Genomic DNA, 16,859 nt, shown 5'->3' on the forward strand with positions numbered 1-16,859 from the left:
CGTCTGCGGCGAGAGAGCCATCTTCGAGAGCGTGAAGGTGCGCCTTCCCGGAGTCGTAGTCCCGTGTGTTGCAGTGGAGCGAGCGCCCGCAGTTATGGCAGGAACGAGGCGCCTCGAGACGAGCAGAGCTGAGCCGCCAGGCTTCGCACCGCTGGTCCCTTCCCCACCCGTCAAACTGCCTTCTCTGATGTTGACCGATGAGCCTTCATGACATGCAGGCCGATAACCGGTGGCCATGTTGGTGGTCAAGGCACCGTGCACTGGGCCGTCCAACACTAACTCCGTGGAATTTTTAGAGCGGTCCGCTGGCTGGTGGTCGTGCCTCAGCGGTTGACGCGGCAGGCCGTTGCCATTGCCGCTAATGCTCCAGGCACGAGAAATAGCAGCTTCAATCTGGCTACACTTGACCTCAAGAGATATGCAGCGGTCTACAGCCCTCAGTCCGCGTGCTTTCAGGCTTGTCAGCGATAACAGCTCCTCAAATTCGCCAATATATTCGTCCAACTTCATCAAGGTTAGCTGCAGCAAAACTACCTCATGCGAGTCGTCACACCAGAAGTCCTCCACAGCGGACCGGTTCCCTTCTAGCGAAGCACTGTTCATTTGACGTACGTATTCTCGCTCACCAGCTTCGTGCCTCGGCACAGCACTAACTATAGCGCGCCTGCGGTCCAACAAGTCACCCTGTTTTGCCGGCGGCGACTGCAATGGATTTGCAGCCGCGGGAATCGCCGCTGGCGCTTCACTGCTGTCTCCGTGGTGTCCACCCATGGCGATCGTAGGATTCCGAGGATGTGCTATCCACACCAAAGGGCACGGCGATCTGTCGCCCAGCTCTGAGCTGCAGGACTTGTGATGATGATGGTGGACTTTTGTCATGGGTCGCACCCACTACGGGGATAGGCGAATTATCTGGCGGTAGGAGGTAGCGAGAGGAAATTCTTATTTCAAAAGAAGCTTCACATTTTGCGGCGACGCATGGCTGCGCGCCCACGAGAGTTGCCCCATTACTGCCGCACTGCATACCATCATTGATTGATAGAACACAACGGAAAAGTTAATGGCAGTGAACGCAATACGGAGTAACCGGGTATGGAAACTCAAGTCACCGCATCCACCAAGACGTTCTACAGGTAACACGGCAAAAAGGAACCCGTTACCTTGATGCGGTCTTCTCCAGTGCCGATGTGAAGAGCGCACCAGTATGTCGTCTGCAACGTGATGATATGGTGTTGATATGACCGAGTTGCAATAGTGAATCGATGCGGGCCAAACGGTGAAAAAAAGACAGAAACCACAAGCAAGGAGCAACAAAACGTGATATGCGTCAGCGTGTAAAGGGATTGTTGCACACACAGTCGCCAATTTTGCCGTCGTGGCAGCATTTGTGATTGCGAATTTGTGAAGTGTTTTGTGTGGCACGGAGACTCCGAGATTGGTTGAATCGTCCGTTTCTGGAGGCCGCCACAGTCAATGTTGTGGCGGACGAAGACGAAGTTGCGCGCAAAGCAGTGCAGCTCATTTTGGGGAGACAGCGGCTACATACCAATGCTGCAGTGGTAACTGAGTTGAGATCCGTATGAATAACTGAAATAGGGCAACTTCCTTCTCACTTGAAAAGCGTATATGCTACTGGCATTCTTAGGAGTTTCAGTTCTCAATTAGTGCACATGACGCACAGTTTTCTTTTTTTCAGAAGCAAGTGGGTTAGAATTTACGCAGCATTTACAGAAGGGAGCACAAGTGTCCTACCACATCGGTGAACGCACGAAAAATCCGCGATGGACGACAACATTCAACATGCACTTCCCCTAACTGTCAGATTCTACAGGATCGGAGTTCAACACAGCGTGTTAACAAGCTGGACGCCTTATGTCACAACTAAAGCTGTTGTGTCTTTTCCTCAGTTTGAGTGAACAAAACTGTACCTAGAGAGCGCGCATAGTTTCGAAACCAGGCAAGCAGCTCTATGTGTAATAAAGAACGGAGCTTCTGTCATGTCTAGCACAAAATTATGGGTCGGATGGCGCGGACGTAACGACGAATACATGTCTACATATTGAGCTACACGCAGCGGCGAGCTCCTGGAGAAGCCGCTGTCTTTTTCAAATAAGAATTTCCTGTACCTACCTCCTGCTTCTTTGGCCTATCCGCCATAGTGGGCGCGAGCCATGACAGAGGTCCACCATCATCTTCACAAGCCGCCCAGCTCAGAGCCGGGCCACAAATCTCCGTGTCCTTTGGTGGGGATAGCATATCCTCAGAATCCCACGATCGCCATGGGTGGGACCCGCGGAGGCAGCAGTGAAGCACCATCGGCGAGTTCAGCGGCTGCGAGTCCAATGCAGTCGCCGTTGGCAATACAGGGCGAAGTGTTCGACCCCAGGAGCGTTACGGTAGACGCTGTGCCGAGATGCGAAGCTGGTGAGCGAGAACACGTACGTCAGATGGACAGTGGTTTGCTCGAAGGGAACGGGTCCGCTACGGAGGACTTCTGGTGCGACGACTCGTGTGAGGTAGTCTTGCTGCGACGAACCATGATGAAGTTGGACGAAGGTATTGGCGAATTTGACGAACTGTTATCGCTGAAAAGCCTGAAAGAGCGCGCACTGAGGGCTGTAGTGCGCTGCAGATTGAAGCGACCATACGTACTTCTCCTGCCTGGCGCATTACTGACGACAACTACGACCTGCCGGGTCAACCTCCCACGCACAACAGCCAGCCAAGCGGACCGCTCCAAGAATCCCTCGAAGATCGCGTTCGACGGCGCAGTCCACGGTGCCTTGACGAGCAACATGGCAACCGGTGCTCGGCCAGCACGTCATGAAGCCTCATCGGCCAACATCACAGAAGGTAGTGTGACGGGAGGGGAAGGTTCCAGTGGTGCAAAGCCTGGCAACTCAGCTCTGCACGTGCCTCGTTCCTACCATGACTGAGAGCGCTTCCTCCGCTACAACGCGCGGAACTACGGCTTCGGGAAGGCGCACCTAGAAATATGATGCCGAGAGATATAGGAGCACACCGTAGGTTTCCAATATGTTATGATACGTGCTTTTTATCCTCCGACGATTCACATTCGGATGCTCCTCTTTCTGGCTTCTCTTAAATTTTGTTTTATCTCCTTCTTTTCGTACTTCAATGTCTTCTCTGCCTTCCGGTTATCGCTTTTTTCTTCCTTTGTCCAGCCCCGAGCTGTTCCCTTCTTATTCCCTTTTTCTTTTTAGTGCCAAGAACATCAAGTGACACTCTTGCTTTTTGTGCAGCACTTGCGCTTTTCCTCGTGAGACGGCCGGATTGAAAAGTAAAAAAAAATCATAAAAAAATAAAACAAAATTAGTACAGTACAAAATTCATGGGTTTCATTATAAGTATGACATTGGAGCATAAATTTACTTACAAGTTGTGTTACTGAAGTGTCTGGAATAATTAGAAATAATTACAAATCACTGAGACGACCGGGGACGAAAGTGAAAATAAATAAAAGAAAATGAAAAATAATAGCACTGCACGAAATTCATGGGTTTCCTTATAGGTATATGAGAGCATAAACTTAGTTACAAGTTGAGTCGCTTAAGTGTGTGTAATAATTATATATAGTGAGAAATCACTGATTACCGCCCACCAAAGCACGGAATCGTAGACTTACGGACTCGCCACGTGGGCACGATTTTGGCGAAATTCCTGGAAACCGGGAAGTAGAAAGCGGAAGTAATGACATCACTAATGACGTCACACACAAGAGGTTGGCATAATATTTAACTGGCTAATTAGTGGAAAACATTTGCCTCCGAGTTCAAATCTTCCGTTGCGTTTACCAAAATTGAGCCTTAAGAACACCAACGCCGAGGAGCGAGTGCCACTAAGGGACGTTTGACCGAAAGATGAGAGACGATTTTTTTTCCTCTTCTATTACTCCCTGAATTTTTTAATTTTTTTCGACCTCGTTACTACGTTCTTTTTTTTCCGAGGATCATTTTATTCTATATCGATTATCTTATTATCATTGCCCTGTTTTTCTTTTCGTTTGTATCTTCTGGAGCTTCATGTAAGAAAAACTGCGGTTAATTACTACTGTGTCTCATAGGTCTCGAGAGCGATGTTTTCTGCTGGTTGTTATGAAACATGACACAGAGTTATTAAAAAAAAATTTTTAAGTCACATGCCTATGACTTGTACAATCATTTCGGATCATGTCCGCCATTTCTTGTTATTGTTGTAGCCTCGACATATGGCTCATAGCCGCGAGGGCAACCGGCCTTACTGGAGGTAATGAAAAGTCTATAAGACAAACCGGCGAGGAAAACAAACAACCAAGAAGGGTCGAATTGAAGCTTAACAATATTTTCAATTGGCTTATTAAGAAAAAAGGGAAAGCAAATAAAGAGCACATTGGTATGTAGACTGTTGTTGTGCCTTGAAAACATGACACGCACCCGTAATGGCATTTGGGACAGGAAGGCTAGCCTCGATGACGTGTTCTTTTAATTTCTGCGTGGCTTTACTAACGAAACTGAACGGAATGGCGAAATAAATAGCGCATAAGAACTTTTCTTCTGCAGTGATTATTATAAACTGATCACCAATATATAACGGGAATTTTTGAGAATATATTTCAGCCTACAAATGGTCACCTGTTTCCTGAACTACATATGCCAGTACACATGCAATTGAACACCGCCTCCCTAGCCAAGGATCACATGAACAATACTTTAGGGGAGCTCAGATGTAATATTCAGATTGAGCATCGATGTTTCCATTGAATGGTGGAATCGGAACCACGATGAACGGTTTGCGGGATCTGGTGTTTCTCGCAGCCCAAAATAGGGAGTTCTCTGTCTTTGGGCTAACGCGCACCAAAAGCAGCGTTGTCCTCGCAGCACAAATAGCGGACCGTGCAATTCACCTTGCACGCACGTGCGACCGGAAGTCGCAGGGCCACAAGCCGAGTTCATGTGCTGTGGAGTGTTGGGTTCGTGTGGTTACATGTAGGAAAGTTGCCAGATAGTTAGCTTTCATGCTTTTATTTCAGGAAAAGATTGCCGACTCATCATTCTTAGTCAGCTTCGTTCACTGAGAAGTTTGGGTCGACGGGCGGAACGAGCTCGTTGAAGATGTCGTTGTCAGCCGACTCGTCACAGAGGATGTCGGCCATCTCACCCATGTCGTGACCAGCGCTGTGTGGCATCCCATACAAAAATGCTTCCTTACTTTCTTTAGAACTTTTATCAACTTCCTATCAACTTTAGTAACATCCTATTGACTTTTACCTTTTAGTAACGTTTGTCTAAAGAAAGTTAGTTACTTCTTTTCTAACTTCAGTATGTAAAAAGATACTAGAAAGTTAAGACACACTATTTTAACTTTTTAGAAACACCATTCAAAAGGAAGTCAATAAAAATAATTATGTTCTTAAAGTACATAACCCAAGTTAAAAAACATGCATGAATATTAATAAATAACGTTATAATTATTCAGTGAACATGGCTGGTCGAAGACAGTCTTGTTTCGTGCACAGGTGTAAATTCCCTTAATTTTCAATCAACTTTCTAGTAACACAGGTTACTAGAAAGTTGTGAAAAATGATTTAGGAAAAAATGAACAGATAACATAATCTGAACTCTAAATGAATATGCAAAGACTGGCTGGTTTTAAACATTTGTTTTTGCACAGTTACTGTTTTCCTAATTTTTAATTAACTTCGTAGTAACAGATGATAGTAGAATGTTCATAGAAAGAAATTGCTTCTAATACCGGACGCTAAGAGGAAATATGGTCTCACCAATTGAAGATGATGGCACCTATTCTCGAAAACACGACAGCTAGCGCCATAGGAAGCGTGTATATGAGCGGTGATCATGAATTTGTGCTTAGTAGGTGTCAAAGAAGCCCGTAGGCCATGCACCATTGCAAGCAGACGGAGCTGCACGGACGGCGCACTGATCGGCTTGTGTTCGCCAACTAAAGCGGGAGACACACGGTCCGATTCAGTGTCCGACGCGCCGGAACGGCAGCCGGAATCTTTTATTCATTTTATTTATTTATCAATACTGTAAGCCTTGAAACGCTCATACAGGAGTGGACATACAAACAGTACAGGCGTAGCGCTTTGTTATACAGGGGGTTTGCAGCAAACTCAAACAAAAAAGCAATGGTTACAATCGACGCGCCATGTAAGCAATAAAAAAATAAAAGGCAACAAAAACAACCTATACAGTGCGTATGCCATGTAAAGTGGAAGAAGCAGTTATTACAGGAAAAAGTGCATTTGCGTGTGCCGCATAATCTACAAACAGTATCAAGTGTAATGTAAGTTATCATACCATCCTATGGATAAACGTGCGCAAGACCCCAGCGCAGAGAAGCGCGAAAGAACGTACGGACACCGGCGTATGAAAGAAGTTGGGGCAGGGCAATACGTCATTGATAATTTTTGAGGAACGCTCAGGCAAGACGACCACACTGCGATCATCATCCCGATAATGACTCGAAGTGCAATTCGAGTGTCGACAAGAATGAATGCACAGATTGTGAGCAAACGATGGCACTTGGCAGGGAATTCCACAGATCTATTGTTGAAGGAAAAAATGAGTATTTTAGCGTACTGCAACGCGAAAAGAATGGTCTAATACATTTATCATGGTTAGTTCGACTGGAGTGACGTCCGGGGGGCACCAAGTAGTCGGATTTTGTTATGTTTATTAGGTCGTGGTAAAGAAGGTAACTCGAGGTGTTTTGGCGTCCCGAAGCGCCGGATCGGGCGTCCGGCATGCGACAAACCGGGCGATTTTCATCGTCCGATGCGTTCAACAACAGCAGTGTCGTTTGGCCGCAGTCAATGACAGCGCGGCTGGCATGTGACGTTCCCTCTATGGAGGCGGCACGGGCAGGCCAGTTTCTCGGCGTCTTCTTTTTGTCCTTGCCTGCCGCAGATTGTTTCCGACAAGAAATAGTTACCAGTTCAGTAAAATATCTCGAACGTGTGCTTATTATGCAAAGCAGCGCCTAGTACACTAACACTAAGCTACTGGCGAAATCGGGAGCCGCGACGCGAAGGCGTTTCGCGGGCAGACAGCACACACCGACCGTCTGAGCGAGGCTGCTCGCTTCGCTTGCACGTTTGCCCTTCGCAACGAGTGCATCCAGTAAACCAATTGTATTTAATTACGGGCGACCTAAGTGTACGGTGTTAATTGTTTTGGCAAAAATAAGTACTCTACGACGAGCTCGGGCTGGATCGCAAGCGCCGTCGGCCGCAGCGTCCGCCTAGCTATGCCTACCGGCTCTATCACTGGCTTTAGCGGAGCCGTCAGTGGACAACGCGCCGTCGTGGAGTGTTCTGTCACTCGCAGGGGCATAACATTATTGACAGTGTTCGCGTAAAGCGAAGCAGTGTTGTGCAGAGTTGTTTATATTGCGTTTCTCGGCGTGGATATGAACTCAAGCTGGGGAGCTGGATCTGGGCAGAGCTTACGCGCCGCTCAATCTTTCGGACGCACGCACCGTGTGCCCCGAATCGTCGTATGCCGCATGCCGGAGCACGCAGCGCCGCACGTCGGATCGGACGCCGAATCGTACCGTGTGTGTCTGTATAGCTCGCTCATGGTTCGGCTGAAGTCCCTGTATATGCTTTATAAATAAGGAAGCCTACCTAGGCAGTGTAAACCCAACGATTGGGGCCTAAATGACTGTCCTCCTCCCAGCTACGGCTTCCTTTGAGTGACAAAGTCCGATCTCGAAGGCCGTGCTTTTGCAAACTGCATGCACCTAAAGCAATTGCGAATCTTGAAGGCAACATTCGCTTCGTTTTTATTATATATACATTTCCTTAAACTTGGTATCACAAAGTACAATGTACACACTTTTGAACCCTACAAATCTATTAAAGGACCCTACCAAATGTTATTAGAAAAAAAACACGCAATTTTCTCATTTAAGATACATTTTTCTAAAAACTGCAGAGTGGCGCTACTGCAGTATTTGTTTGGTCGACACACCACGTTGGTTGTACTCAATGCTCCTTGCAGTAAGGCGGTAGTTGAATTATATCTTGGAAGTGCCTCGACAAAATGTGCTCCTTGTCGTGTGCATTAACCATCGCAAACCCTCCGGACTCGTTTAACGCCATTAGTTCGCCGTGTGTTTCGGTCAATCCACCAGTGTTCACAGTGAGTTCCCTAGTACAGCGCCCGTCCGAGCTGCCTTTCTTCTGCCGAGCTGCCTGCCCGCGCTCTCGTGAAAATCTGGTACTGGGGCTTCGAATCGTAGTGTATGGAAGACTGTTGTAGGTTGTGCTTTTGTGGAGCTGAAGTTCATCGGAAGTTCTACAGTGCTTGCGCCAGAAAAACGTCGGTGCCTCGGTACCTGTGAGGCCAAGGAGCGTTTGCCAAGTCTTGAAAGGTAAGCAAGTTTGTGGCTTGCGCGCATTCTCGAAGCTTATGATTTACGTAATGAGCGTTGTGTAACTAGCTAGAGCAAACCGCTTTCTGGTCGTAGGTTAGCCATGTTGCTCTGCACATTTAGCAAGCAATTTCACGAAAGCTTCCTCTAATGTTACAGCGTACTTGCATTCTGCTACCCGGCTTGATTGCTATTCCTGAATGGGCACACAATTACGAAAACACTGAAAGTTGGTGTTTGTTCGGTAGTTTCCTGGCAAGAAGTTATTCGCTATATAGGCATTCCCGCAAGTACAGTACATGTGTAATGTATACGCCGGTGTATCATGGGCTTCGCGCGTTGGCACACGATTGCTATGTTTGATGCTTAAGCAGATAGAAGCTTGTATGAAGATTTTTGTATGTGTACAGTTCGGTTTGGAGGTCCGCGTCTCGAGAACCTGTGTGTATTGTTTATGTTGAGTGCCTTCGCGTATTTGTCTTCTATGTTGCAGCGCGGATATAGGCCGATATTAAAATAATGAGGTTTATTTTTATTCTAGACATTTCATTCAAACGCCGGCCTTTAAAAAAGACTTAGACCAACCAAATCCTAATAACGGGATGTCAGCTCTTGCAATCATAGGTTACAGCAGTGCGTAATAATGTAAAGACTGCGATTTTGTAGCGATACTTAGCCCTCGATTCTATATCACTCTTGTCGCCCACCGCTAACGGCCGGCAGTTCCGGTATGTAGCACGGGCTGGGGTGTCGGTCAGACCACTAACGAATAGCGAAAAGGATTAGCATCGGTACAAAATCGCGCTCTAGCTTTCAAAAAGCTTTTCATGTGCTCAACATTTCTTTTTAACCCAATGCTCTATGTTTTACTACATATTTCAGTTTTGTTGTTGATTGTCCTGGTAGTCTGTTGTTGCTGCTGATTTCATTCCTTTCTGAAATTTCACTTGTTACAATATAGCAGTGTAACCTCCCGAGATATAACAAAGAGGCATTTGAACAACATGGCGCAAATTTAAGCAGCTGGCTGTGTGAGGCCCTATTTGCAATTCTACATAACACTGGTAAATCACAAATTTTCAGGTTCACAGCACAATAAATTAAACATTTCTTTTGAAGGCTATGCGGATTCATGACGCATCCGTACATCCCGCAGGAACCTGCTGCACTGCTGGAAGCTGGACAGCACGACTATAAAGCACCTGATCTGTGTGCTTTTACAAAGGTGTGTACAACGCCACCTTTCGAGTTGTAGTATACATTTGTGTAATATCCAATCATTTTACTGCATTGTCATTTTCAGGGTTTCTATTGGCTGATCACGAATTTTATGTTTTGGTGGAGTGCCCTCAGTTTAATGAGCTTACCAAAAGTAGCCTCCTCTGAGTTAAATATAATTGGGCGCTTGAGTAATTACGCCTGATATACTCCATTCAGACTCTATATTAATATAGCCAAATTGCCTTTTTAAGAACCACGAATTGAGGTTTCGTGCTGTGAATAATGTTCTTAGAGCATCTAGAAAAATGTGTTCTGCCTTCTAAAGACATGGTTTAGGCAAAAGTGCATTAAGCAATGCTTTCGCACAAAAGTTGATCGTCAAGAGTTTCACGGAAGCCTGTGTGGTCCGTATGAAACATGACAAAGAAAGACATGGACCAACCAAATACAACATTAAAAGCAGTACATTTCGGCTTCCATATGGAAGCCTTGTTCACAATGGGGCAAAAAAAGTAGAAGTGCATATATAAGTACGTTTTAGCATAGTACGGGGGAGGGCACCTTGCTTTCAAATGAGCGTGTGTCCTGTTGATTGCATCTCTAGCGAATCCGGGTACAGGCATGGCTTCCAATTTCTTTCCTGGCCGATTATGCTAGAGTTCATCCAGTCACTATTCTGTTTAGTCATTGCTGCATGCTCTGCCAAAGCATTTGATGCCACTCTTTTTTTATCCACATTGTACTGATGCTGGCATAGCCATTGTTTAAGGTTGCCCATTGCCCAAATGTAGATAACATTTATGTACACGTTATGGGGGTTTCAAAGGTCAGAATTCATGTCAGGGAAATTTTTTATACGGTTTGTTACCGGGATGGCTGTCTCGTTGGTTTAGCATGGCTTGTCACCGGGATGGCTTTCTTTTTTGTTTAGCTTCTTGTCAGGTTCTTATGGATTTGATTTTGGTAACAATGAGGTGTTATAAACACACCTTGCCTATACATGAAAAAAAGGTTTCCAACAGAGATAAAATATATGCATGGGCACATATATGTGTCAATAAAATACTCGAGCCTCTTTCTACCTACAGAAAAAGAAGTTATGTCTCCTCGAGGGCATGGCTGATTGCACTAATGAACCTGCAAGTGATGGTTTTCTCTAATCCCTATTTTGGATATCTAAATGCTTGTGTGGCATGTACAAACTGCTTGCATCAATTTCTCATTGGGATGAGCTGTCTAAAATTTAATTTTCAGTAATAATTGCAATAATTAACTTCTTTCACCTGTCATCTAATGACTAAAATTCTATGCTTCTACCTTGACAAACCTTTTATGAAATTAGTTTGATGAGGCCCAGTATACAGGGCTTTCTAAATTGAAGGTTTCAGTACGTATTAAAGACTATGCTAAATACGAAAATGCTGCTCGTGTATGTGGTTTATTCATTCTGTCAGACAAAATCTTTACACCCAAGTGCAGTCAGTAAATTGAAAACTGCATGTCTGCAAGGGGAAGTCAGAATTGTATTTGAAGACAATTGCATCTTGTTTGATAGCTCTCGAGCACTTGTGAGTCACTAATCAAGCACAGCTTGGCCCAATACTCAATCAGGTTTGAAGCTTTCAATGTCTCCTAATCGCTAGAACAGCACCAGATCTCACTCTGTGTCAAGGGGTGGCACACATTTGCTTAGATCTAGGCAGATGCATGTCTTTCTTTCGCATTGAAGCTCCCAATACTTTCTAGTCTTACGTGAAAGTACACAGCTCAGTACAATGCATGTATGGTATACGTAAGGCTGCTTTGTTCTTTAAACCGAATCAACAAGAAGCAGCTACTTCCGTTTTTGCAAACCTTACCCTATTTCCTAACCATTCCTTGATCAAACGTGTATAAAATGAATCTGTGCTTGTTGTATTGTTTCACAGGTAGACATAGGTGGCGGTGCATATGTTGAAGAGGGCCTGCGGAAGAGGCTGCGTCTGGATGCTAATAACTCAGGCTTTCAGTTCGCGGAAGGCCTCCTTAAAGCTCCTTTTTCAAAAGAAGAGGTTGAAGGGAGGTCCATCTTCGGGCGGCTGTCAAATGCCTTCCACAGAAGGATCCGTTGGATTCCAAGAAGGTCAGCGCCATACTAGGTACGTGTGTCACAAAGAAGCATCTTAATATTCTATGTGCAGTTTTCAACAAAACTCCTTTCATGGCAAGTTCAGTGATATCTTAGGGTATACTCCTTTCTTTCCTGCTAGAATAGCTATTAACCTGTTTATAATAGCATATTATAATGCAAGCTTTGCCACCATCACTAGAAAATTGTCATTACTGTTGGTATATGTATTTTTGTGATAGAGGCCCTGGTCACATGAATGCACTGATAATATAATATCCTGTGTTGTGGAAAGCTAACATGTTTAGTAACAAGCTCACTTTGACAATGTCTCCCTGCACAGCAAAGGCATTTTGTAGTCTTGCTGTAGAACGTCCAGGATGCCTGTTCAACTGCTTACATGTTGCTTGTATCATTTCTTAGTTCTTAAGGGCAACACAGAAGTCAACTCGTCTATGTACCAATGCCCAAGCAAAGCTGCAGCACAGTTTCGACTGGCACCTTGCCTTTCCTAAGATAATTCACACATGAAACTTCCATGTACTGGTAATGATACAAGCAACATGTAAGCAGTTGAACAGGCATCATGGACGTTCTACAGCAAGACTACAAAATGCCTTTGCTGTGCAGGCAGACATTGTCAAAGTGAGCTTGTTACTAAACGAATACGAATATCGAAGTTCATTAAACTGAAGTTGTTTTACAGCTTTTGTTTGTAGATGACAATTGGTATGATAGAGCTTATGTGTCGTGCATCTGTTGGTGTTACGCAAATGCATCACGCTCCCAGCTCTAATGCAGTAATTCAGCCATTTCACGCATTTTAGGACTTTGCACAAAACAGGTGGGGATGTTAAGAGCTCACAGGGTTGAAAACTTGTCTTGTGCACTTCCTTTTTAAGAAGCAGATGCATGGTGCGTTGCAATGTCACAGTTGCAAAACCAATATATTGCCTTTTTTCTTCTCTTTTCTAGACTACACAACGCAACATTTCAGCGTACTTCCAGGGCAGCTGGAGAACTCGTCCTCATTGCTAGCCTGGGGATATTAAATGTATGTGTTCAAGCACAAATGTAAACCTGTCTTCTTCTGTTGCATGCCACACCTAGCCACTTGGCAACCACTATTCGCCACAGACCGATAGTTGACAGGATGTGACTAGCAAGTTGTTAGGATATATAAAGGTGGTTAATAAATAGTCGCTGTACAGTTTTTAGGAACTACATAAAAATTTTATTCAGAGATAATGAAAGGTTATTTTTGCAGTATATAATTGCAAAAGTAATTATCTCTGAATAAAATTTTATGTACTTCCTAAAAACTGTGAAGCGACTATTTATTAACCACCTTTATACATCCTAACGACTTCCTAGTAACATCCTGTCCACTATCTCTGGCGAATAGTCGACAGGATGTTACTAGCAAGTTAGGATGCATAAAGGTGTTTAATAAATAGTCGCTTCACAGATGACACTTTCTACCGACATAAGATAATAAGCAGTCGGTAAGAATTCTATCGGCATTTTATATACATACTTTCAATTCAATATCGGTGGCCAATAGTCGGTAGGCGGTTACTAGGAAGTTGTTACGGTGTCTAAAGACGGTTTATAGAATGTCGATAGGTTCTAGTAACATTTGTCTAAAGACGGTTTGTAAAACCTTACTAAAAATTTTTGTAAGGGATCTCAGGAGTCAATGCAACTTTAGCCTTGCAACATCCCCGTAGAGCGATTTCGGATGGTTTAGCCATGGAGGTTGTGGCAGATTCGGGCTGGCGGTGGTGGAGTTTACATCGGACCTCTGCATCCGTGAATGGCTGCAGGTCCTTCATGTCCCTTGCATTCAGACCCATTGGTGAGATTCTGAGCCCTCTCTTGCACGCACTCGAAGGTCGAGGAATTGCGGAGAGCTCATGATCGAAAACAGACGGAAGGCGTCGCTTGCTGTGCAGCCAATCATGAAATCCCCGAAGTTCTCATCGCCGTCCTCTGGATGATGTTCGAACATCGACGACTGAGCCAGGGATTGGCGAATCGAGCCTCTGTAACTGCGCCTGCTGAGCTCGAGAGGAAGTTGTACTGGCGGCATTTCAAAGCAACCGCCCACTATTCATCATCATCATCATTTAATTTTTCCTTAAGGACCCCTGTCGGGGTATAACATAATGGGGCGGGGGGTTACAGAAGATAAGGATAGAAACAAAGGTACGGTTACAATTTCTTACAAAAGTCAGCCTGTGGATTCGTATTAAAACAAAAAAAGACAAGAGGCACACTGAATAGAATGCAAAAGCAAATCAGCAGAACAGTCACAATGTGAGACGGCAATCGCAAAAGAATGAAGGCACAGCACGGTCATTATAAGGTTAGGGTTTAAGGTGATCAGTAAGCAGCTGCTTGAAGATAATGGGGTTGCGCTCATTGACAACTCTATCTGGTAAATTGTTCTACTCTATAATAGCGCTAGGCAAAAACAATTGATTAAAGGAAAATGTTGAACCCTGCAAGCGCTGGATGCTGCAAGAGTTAAAAAGGCGACGAGATGTACGGGTTGGTGGGATTAGAAGCCTTTCATGCAGTTCGGGGAAGTTATAATAAAGTCGCTGGAAAAGGCACAGTTTTGCAATTATCCGACGCAACACCAATGGTTCGAGACCAGAAGATGATTTAATCGCACTGACACTTTCTTCACGGCTGTACCTCGAAGTAATGAATCTAGTGGTACGATTTTGTATTGATTCTAATATATTAATTAAGTAAGCTTGGTGCGGGCTCCAAATAGCTGAGGCGTATTCAAGTTTACTTCGAATAAGAGTTTCATAAGCTAGTTTTCGTGTGGAAGAGGCGCACAGCGCAAGTGTATGTCTGACGTAACCAAGTGATTTATTGATGTCGGTAGCCAATTTTGTTATATGGTCGGACCAGGTCAACTTGCTATTTATAGTAATACCGCGGTAACGATACGATTCAACGGTGGATAGGGCTGTCGAGTTTAAAAAGTACGGGTGATCCTTGTTAGAGTGTTTACGGGATACCTGCATAAATTTACATTTGGAGATGTTAAGTTTCTATAAAGAGTTGGAACATCAGGTTTCTAATGAGTGTAAGTCCTTTTGGAGCATTGCATGGTCGGTTGGGTCTGTAATGCGACGGTAGATTGCGCAGTCATTTGCAAAAAGTCGGATATTGGATGATATGCCGTTGGGAAGGTCGTTTATGAAGATGAGAAAGAGAAGGGGACCAAGGATGGACCCCTGTGGTACTCCGGAGATGACGCTAGCAGTGGTTCAGAAATGATTTCCCATAGCTGTGTACTGGAATCAATTAGTAAGAAAGCAACGGATCCATGACAGTGCGAGACGGTCGAGACCGAGGCATGAAAGTTTGGCCAAAAGCCGCTGATGGGGAACACAGTCAAATGCTTTGGCGAAGTCTAGATATAAGGCGTCAGTTTGAAGTGATGAGTCTAAGTTCAGATGAAGTTCAGTAATAAATTCAAAAAGCTGTGTATCGCATGACAAACTAGGCCGGCAACCGTGCTGATTGTGAAAAAAGAAGGAATGATCACTGAAATGACATGCTATTTGCGAATATATTATATGTTCAAGGAGTTTACAGGGAATACTCGTTAGGGAAATGGGGCGATATTTGGAAGGATCAGAGTGGCTGCCTGACTCACATACCGGTACCACTTCACGAATCTTCCAGTCATTTGGAAGTGAACTATGAGTAATCGACTGGGTAAAAATTATTTGTAATATTACACTGGAAATTGCTTTCCTACCTTTTAGTATCTTAGCAGTGATGTTATCTGGCCCGGGGGGACGAGAAATCTCTAGGTTTTCAATAAGTTTCATAATGCCTTGAGAATTATTCGTAATATGAAACATGAGGGGAAACAGTGGCTGGGCAAATCAAAGTCCTTCAGTGCAGGCTCACGAGTGAAAACAGAAGAAAAATAGCAGTTCATTACGTCTGACCGCTGATCAAGCGGCACGTTAGAGCCATCAGGATAAGTCAAGGAAATGTTATTGGAGCTAGTGTTTGGTTTCAGAATATTCCAAAATGTTTTGTGGTTCACACTTACGATGCTAGGCAAACCATGGTGGAAGAACTTTTTTTTGGATTGTCTCAAAGTGCTAGTGTTTTTGCGCAGGCATTTGAAGTAATTGTCCCACTTTAAACAAGATTTAGAGGGTTTCGCATCACGAAACAGACGTTTTTTCCTTCCCGACAGCCTCCGAAGTGTGTTAGAAGACCAGGGTTTTCCAATATCACCGCGAATGCGAACAAGAGGCGCATGTCTCTCAACACGCCATAATAATGTATTCTTTGACGACCACCGTTTCATGTGTGCACGACGCTCGCAGCGCAACCGGTGCTGCCGCCTGAAGGCCGCGCGCGTCAGCGGGTTGAACAGGCTGGTGACGCTGAAATTCGTACATTAATAGCTGCCGCTGCTTGCGTGTTGTGCCGGATTATGGATGTAGATTATACTAATCCCTTTGCCAACATTCGCCCTAGTTTCCTCCGTGATTACATGGTCAACAAAGAAAGAAGAGAATTTTTTGTTATATACCGCATCTGTCGCCTACAGCGCCATTGTTGCGATGCTAAGCCCGACGTTGCAGCATCGAATCCCTGCCGCGGCGGCCGCATTTCGATGCGGACGAAATGCAAAAACACCCGCATACCGTGCATTGGATGCCCATTAAAGAAACCCAGGTGGTCAGAATTATCCCGGAGCGCCCCATTACTGCATCCCTCATAATTATACCTTTATAAACATGACTATTTAAATATTGTTGGCATATTGTCGATGAATTGTTCACTCAATAGCCTTTCAACAATACCTCAACAATTATTGAAAACACATAGCAACACATATTGAAACACATAGCAATAATTCTACAATAAAGTTGTTGAGTAGTCCACAACATAAAATTTTTGACGAAAAGCAGTTGCCATATAGTTGAATAGTATTGAGTACTATTGAGACATTAAGGAGTGTGCAATAGAAGTCCGTGGTAACTCCGTTACACTGGATACCAGTAAGCTATCGCAGGAGACGAAAGATGTGATCAAGAAACGCCAATGTATGAAAGCCTCTAACCCTACAGCTAGAATAGAA

The 16,859-nt window shown here is 44.6% G+C and overlaps 1 protein-coding gene across 4 annotated transcripts in view; it reads right to left on the minus strand.

Annotated features, from left to right (window-relative positions):
- The window catches only part of LOC129381795 (uncharacterized), a 162,613-nt gene that overhangs the window by 20,342 nt on the left and 125,412 nt on the right, over positions 1-16,859 (minus strand). Inside the window, exon 2 of one of the 4 annotated variants that reach the window (XR_008609928.2) lies at positions 3,398-3,417. The exons of 2 other annotated variants lie outside the window; for them this stretch is intronic. The gene's annotated coding sequence lies outside the window, so the exon portion shown is untranslated. Of the gene's footprint in view, positions 1-2,484; positions 3,418-16,859 lie in introns of those variants that run through there. One more of the 4 variants, XR_008609925.2, reaches the window with a different exon arrangement.

This window comes from Dermacentor andersoni, chromosome 1 (assembly GCF_023375885.2).
Source record: "Dermacentor andersoni chromosome 1, qqDerAnde1_hic_scaffold, whole genome shotgun sequence".
Classification (NCBI taxonomy): Eukaryota; Metazoa; Arthropoda; class Arachnida; order Ixodida; family Ixodidae; genus Dermacentor; species Dermacentor andersoni.